Source organism: Kogia breviceps, chromosome 12, assembly GCF_026419965.1.
Source record: "Kogia breviceps isolate mKogBre1 chromosome 12, mKogBre1 haplotype 1, whole genome shotgun sequence".
Classification (NCBI taxonomy): domain Eukaryota; kingdom Metazoa; phylum Chordata; class Mammalia; order Artiodactyla; family Physeteridae; genus Kogia; species Kogia breviceps.
The window spans coordinates 7,262,678-7,268,677 of NC_081321.1; the positions used below are offsets into that span (position 1 = coordinate 7,262,678).

General features: G+C 42.4%; 1 non-coding gene across 1 annotated transcript; it reads right to left on the reverse strand.

Annotated features, from left to right (window-relative positions):
- Positions 1–2,672: 2,672 nt before the first annotated feature.
- Positions 2,673–2,779, reverse strand: LOC131767581 (U6 spliceosomal RNA). Its single transcript, XR_009338781.1, has one exon. It is a non-coding gene; the product is annotated as a U6 spliceosomal RNA (small nuclear RNA).
- Between the last annotated feature and the right edge of the window lie 3,221 nt (positions 2,780–6,000).

The window sequence follows — 6,000 nt, forward strand, 5'->3', positions numbered from 1 at the left end:
AGAGGACAAATTATGGTTATCAAGAGGGGAAGGGGTAGGTGGGATGAATTGGGAGATTGGGATTGACATATGTATATACACCACTATGTATAAAATAGATAACTAGTGAGAACCTACGGCATAGCACAGGAAACTCTACTCAATGCTCTGTGGTGACCCAAATGGGAAGGAAATCTACAAAAGAGTGGATATATGTATATGTATAACTGATTCACGTTGCTGCACAGCAGAAACTAACACAACATTGTAAAGCAACTCTACTCCAATAAAAATTAATAAAAATAAAAAAGAATATATCAACAGAAATCTTGAGCACTAAGGATTGGGAAAAAAGAGGGTTTTCCATTCTCTGCAGTTTTATGGTATTCCTGGACATAGTTCCCATTGGTTTTCAAAGCCACGTGTTTCTCCTGTGTAGAATCTCGGGGGTGGGGTGCCTGACATGGAGCTTGAATCCCTCGCCCCTCAGGGAAAAGATCCAGACATCTGTGATCCCTCCTGATTGTGGATCACTGGGGTGTGTTTTTTTTCCTTGGTGAGACCATCTGTCTATCTCTCCTAGCCATCTTGATGCTTTCCTTTACCCTTTGTTGTGGGGACTCTGTGCAGCCAGTTTTCAGGTCCCTTCCCAAGAAATTATTCCATGTGTAGTTATAGATCTGTTGTGTCCATGGGAGAAGGTGGGTTCAGGATCTTTCTATACTGCCATCATGAACCCTCTCTCTCTAAGGCTGACTATTTTAGATTCCTGGTATAAGTGAGATCATGTAATATTTGTTCTTCTGTGTCTTTTGGCTGGAAGTTGTAGGATACTCCACATTGACCTGCTAGGATAATACCTGCTAGGATACTCCACGATTACCTACTATTCATTTACCTACTACGGTATTCAATTACCACGTGGAGCCTGAAAATAAAGTGTATTTTGATGCATGGTGGATTTTTTTCATTTATTGGAAAATTTTAGCAAGGAACTTCCCAATGATTAAAATTCTAACCTATTCATTCAAAACATCAGTATGTCTTTTAATTCCCCAGGGAGAATTGAACCCATCGGGGTTCACGTAGCTACATGTTGTAGCCCTTAGTATATTTTGGAGCTGCTATTTTTTTACAAGCCTAATTTATTGCCTGTCTCTGATTTCTTAAGGTAAGCCATAATTTATCCCTAATGCATAAAATAGTAAGTGCACATTTATATACATTCAATAAATAAGCATGAAGTGAGATGAAATCATACTTGCTTAATTATTAACTGGTAGATGTTAATAGGAGTCATGTTAAAAAAACTATTTCTATCCTCTTGAGTATGGTTGCATGAAATAAACAGTTTTGTGACAATTTAAATAAAGACAATCTTCCTCTGTAAAGTGCATTCTTATTGTGCTTGTAATATGTTTTAGCAAAGCTGGATTCTTGCTATTCCCAAAGTTCTCTGGATTCTCCGCCCCCGGCCTTCACTAACATTGTTCCTCTGCTTATACTCTCTTCCTATCCCTAATTTAAGCATTTGCTCATCTTTATTCTCTTAGGAGACTCTTAAACTTCACCTTTGAGAGCAGTCCTTCAGAGCTATCTGAGAGGCTGCCTCCTGGACTTGAGTCCTCAGAAAGTCTGCTAAATAAAATAATTCTTGACTCCCTCTTGCGAGAGCACGGGAATCACAACTAACTGCTGAACAGTCATCGACAGGAAGACACTGAAACCCACAAAAAAGACACCCCACATCCAAAGGCAAAGGAGAAGCCACAATGAGATGGTACAATCACAATAAAATCAAATCCCATAACTGCTGGGTGGGTGACTCACAAAGTGGAGAACACTTATACCACAGAAGTCCACCCACTGGAGTGAAGGTTCTGTGCCCCACGTCAGGCTTCCCAACCTGGGGGTCTGGCAACGGGTGGAGGAATTCTCAGAGAATCAGACTTCGAAGGCTAGCGGGATTTGATTGCAGGACTTTGATGGGACTGGGGGAAACAGAGACTCCACTCTTGGAGGGCACACACAGAGTGGTGTGTACATCAGGACCCAGGGGAAGGAGCAGTGACCCCATAGGAGACTGAACCAGATCTACCTGCTGGTGCTGGAGGGTCTCCTGCAGAGGCCGTGGGCAGCTGTGGCTCACTGCAGGGACAAAGACACTGACAGCAGAAGTTCTGGGAAGTACTCCTTGGTGTGCACCCTCCTGGAGTCCACCACCAAAGAGCCTGTGGTCACCAGGGCTGGGTCACCTCAGGCCAAACAACCAACAGTAGGGAACTCAGCCCCACGTCTCAGCAAGCAAGCAGATTAAAGTTTTACTGAGCTCTGCCCAGCAGAGCAACACCCAGCTCTACCCACCACCAGTCCCTCCCATCAAGAAGCTTGCACAAGCCTCTTAGATAGGCACAGCCATCAGAGGGTGGAGAGCAGAAGCGAGAAGAACTACAATCCTGCAGCCTGTGGAACGAAAACCAGATTCACAGAAAGATAGACAAGACGAAAAGGCAGAGGAATATGTATCACTTTAAAAATACAGTTTCCAAGGCTCCCCAGCCCAGACTTATTGAAACTAAATCTCTAGCCTTTATGCCACATAATCTATATTTTCAAATCCCTTTGTTGAGTATGATTGACATGCAGAATGCCATATATTTAATGTTCAGAAGATAAGTGTACATCTGTGGAAAAAAAAGAGAAATGTTTTCTTGCGTTTGTGTGTTCTCCTTATACAGGGGTCATGCTAATCTTCTCTGTATCGTTCTAATTTTAGTATATGTGCTGCTGAAGTGAACGCTTCAATCTATATTTTTATTTTATATTTCAAGCAAACTTTGTAATGGATTTTAAATGACCGATTTGCTAGGCATGTATTGTGTACCATCAATTTAGATATCCTATAAATTATATTAGTTGACTGCAATGAAATTTAGATGCACTCACCTTTCTGCTCAGGCTTGTAGATGGGCATCTGTCTGAAAAAGACCATGTTTTCTTGGGGCCTGATTGCTACCAATCTTCTCTCTTCCTGACTGAGCGTTGCTCCTTTAGCAGAGAAGGTAATGAAAGCCAGTCAGGCCTGAGGAAACTAGGGAGCAAATAAACACAAGATTGCCGTCTGTTTTATCAAAAAAATCCCTCCCACTATGTGTTGGCGTCACTAAAAGTTTTAATTCATAACTTGTATCTATTTTTTGACTAACCAATCTTGTTTATTTCTCGTTTTGTCACTTTCTTTTCTCATCTCAGTCAAATTAATTCTTTTCCTTTCTTAAAACTTTCCTTCTCTGCATTGGAATATTTCCTTTTACCTACCTTCTTCCTGTCAACAAATTTCTGTCCTAAAATCAAATGGCGGGCTTCCCTGGTGGCGCAGTGGTTGAGAGTCGGCCTGCCGATGCAGGGGACGCGGGTTCGTGCTCCGGTCGGGGAGGATCCCACGGGCCGCGGAGCGGCTGGGCCCGTGAGCCATGGCCGCTGCGCCTGCGCGTCCGGAGCCTGTGCTCCGCAACGCGAGAGGCCGCGAGAGCGAGAGGTCCGCGTACCGCAAAAAAAAAAAAAAAAAAAAAAAAGTTACTTCCTGTCCCTTCCAGCGGCAGCGGGGTAGGCGTGCAGGGAACTCACACGCACTTTTTGCTTCGGGAAAGAACTAGTTCATGCTTAAGTCTCACTGCAAAGAAGGCTGGAAAATGTAAAAGAGCACACGGAATCTTTTATTGAGTACCACTGTCTCTGTCAGACTTTCTGAGTATTTCTTGCTTACTTCCTAGTTCTTAGCTTGGTTCTATTTAACAAACCCCTAACATAGTTGGCCAGTCAATTGCAGTTCTCTTGAGATATTTTTAAGGACAAAATGACACACAGAAGTTTTATCATCAGCTACTACGCATAAGCTAACGGCCTAACCACCCAGCAGAAGGAGCTTGGGGAACATTCCATAGATTTTTGTTAAAGGAATTTGTGCCAGTAATTTTACAACTAGCTTGTGAAAGTGGAAGTAAAAAGGCTGAATTTTCCTTATGCTCTCGTATGCCAGTTATAAAACTATTCCTGGGCTTCCCTGGTGGCGCAGTGGTTGAGAGTCCGCCTGCCGATGCAGGGGACGCGGGTTCGTGCCCCGGTCCAGGAAGGTCCCACGTGCCGCGGAGCGGCTGGGCCCGTGAGCCATGGCCGCTGAGCCTGCGCGTCCGGAGCCTGTGCTCCGCAACGGGAGAGGCCACGATAGTGAGAGGCCCACGTACCGCAAAAAAAAAAAAAAAAGAAAAAAGAAATTTACACACACGGAAAAATAGTCTGACATCTGTCTGTGGAAAGTCAGTTATATAAGCACATTTTGTACACCTTCAATATTCTTTCCCCTATGAAATAGAATGAAGTATTCATCTCCAAGTTGATACATTTGAAGAAATCCTGTCTGGTAACATTCTCTTCAAATATTTTGGTCTGGATCTCACCACAGTTGAGGGACACAGTCAAAACAACAGATTCTGTTCTGAAGATTGAAAAGCTATGCGTAAGCTTTACCTAAAGAGCTTTCTTGTAGAACAGAAAGGACAAGCAGAACATACAGTCTACAAAATTTAAGCAAGAACATTGAAATTGAAAGTGTCAAAGCAATGTTTAGCTACTTAGCAATTATTTTGTTAACTGAAGGATTTTGGAGTGTAAGAAAAGTGCATTTTAAAAACAATTTTATTTATTTATTTATTTATTTTGGCTGTGATGGGTCTGTTGCTGCGCGCGGGCTTTCTCTAGTTGCGGCGAGCGGGGGCTACTCTTCTTTGTGGTGCGCGGGCTTCTCATTGTGGTGGCTTCTTTTGTTGCGGAGCACGGGCTCTAGGCATATGGGCTTCAGTAGTTGCAGCAAGCGGGCTCTGTAGTTGTGGCACACGGGCTTAGTTGCTCCGCGGCATGTGGGATCTTCCCGGAGCAGGGCTCGAACCCGTGTCTTCTGCATCGGCAGGCGGACTCTCAACCACTGCGCCACCAGGGAATTCCCAAGTGCATTATTTTTTAATGTTAGAAATACATCAGAAGGCTGAATCTGAGGACTTGAAATTCATGAAACAGAAGGATGCTGGCCTATGAATTACATTTTGTAGCCCCAGCAAAGGAAGTACCAATAACAAAGCAGCAGTTGATTAAAATCATTATTTTATAAAGGTCAGCAGTGTCAGTCTCTTCATACGATGCTTTCCTCCAAATTGATAGTGCAAATTTCATTTCAGATTTGCCCACTCTTAGTTCAGCTTCTTTCCTCAGCAGCCCACTGATGCCTCTTCTTCAACATAAATACAACGTTAGAGCTCTTAATTACATTCTGGATATTTACTAGGCAAACATGATGGTGCCTTTCAAGTTTGGAATTTACCGTGTGAATTAATATATTTTTGATTATATCATGAAAAGGTAATATTGCTTAACAGCAAATTACTGCAATAAAAATGTAATTAAGCTTGAGCTTTCAATACCAAGCTCTATTTGGCTTCCTCATGTAATAGTAAAACCCTATGCAATCATTTGCATTTTGGGAGAATGAGAGATGTAGATAAATGAGAAAAACACCCGGAAGTATTCTCATCCACATCAGGATCAAAATAGAAGTCACAGACTGTACTCACCAGATCCAGGTAGATCCAGGTACAGTGTGCTGGGAGCTCAGACATTCTCACTGGCAAGGAAAGCCTGTTGTGGAGTTTTGTAGAGCCATTCAGCCGCTTTTGTCATTCTTAAAGTGTAACACTTGTAACCTCGTTGGATATTTTCTTTGAATTTTGATCACCTCCCAGTACATGTCTATTACATGCCATTAGATGCAAAACTCAAATATCACCATCTCATTTATGAAAAAAATTTAGTGGCACTTAGACTTAAAAGTTGACACCTGTGGGTGAATTCTTCAAGCACAAATTAAATCTCATTTCTGTAAGTTCAGTTATCACAAATGAATTTATATCTCACTACACTATTATTTCCTGGATGAGCTCTAAATTTGTGTTGAAAACTTAGTACCCATTT